The sequence below is a fragment of the Rutidosis leptorrhynchoides genome, chromosome 5, assembly GCF_046630445.1.
Source record: "Rutidosis leptorrhynchoides isolate AG116_Rl617_1_P2 chromosome 5, CSIRO_AGI_Rlap_v1, whole genome shotgun sequence".
NCBI classification, from domain to species: Eukaryota; Viridiplantae; Streptophyta; class Magnoliopsida; order Asterales; family Asteraceae; genus Rutidosis; species Rutidosis leptorrhynchoides.
In genome coordinates this window covers 109,546,288-109,546,926 of record NC_092337.1, presented here as the reverse complement: position 1 = coordinate 109,546,926, position 639 = coordinate 109,546,288, and the positions used below count along the sequence as shown (strand labels likewise).

Here is a 639-nt window from a genome sequence, read left to right as displayed (position 1 = left end):
AAGTGTGGTCCTCCACACTGCTCACAACTAATTCGTATTGCGTGAATATCTTTAGTCATCTTTTCCATTCGTCTCTCGAAAGCATCTAACTTTGCGAAAATGGAATCAAAGTCATGGCTTGAATCGGCTCTAGCCGCTTTAGATGATCTAATGATGTCTTTTTCTTGATGCCACTCATGTGAGTGGGAGGCTGTGTTATCAATAATTTTGTACGCTTCAGTTGCGGATTTCTTCGTAATGGAACCACCAGCTGCTATGTCGATGTCTTTTCGTGTAGTAATGTCGCATCCTTGGTAGAATATTTGTACTATTTGATAAGTGTCTAAACCATGTTGAGGACATCCTCTCAACAACTTTCCAAATCTTGTCCACGCCTCATATAAAGTTTCATTTGGCTTCTGCGTGAACTTAAAAATTTCTCCTTGAAGTCTTACGGCTTTAGATGCCGGAAAGAATCTTTTAAGAAATTTCTCAACTAAAACATCCCATGTATTAATCACCCCTTCAGGTAACGATTCTAACCAATCTTTGGCTTCTCCCTTTAAAGTCCAGGGAAATAACATGAGATAGATCTGTTCATCCTCAACTTCTCTGATTCTAAATAGAGTACAGATCCTATTAAAGGTTCGAAGATGTTCG

The 639-nt window shown here is 39.0% G+C and overlaps 1 non-coding gene across 1 annotated transcript; it reads left to right on the top strand.

Annotated features, from left to right (window-relative positions):
* Window positions 1-324: 324 nt before the first annotated feature.
* On the top strand, window positions 325-431 carry LOC139851070 (small nucleolar RNA R71). The gene has a single exon (XR_011760433.1). It is a non-coding gene; the product is annotated as a small nucleolar RNA R71 (small nucleolar RNA).
* The last annotated feature ends 208 nt before the right edge of the window (window positions 432-639 follow it).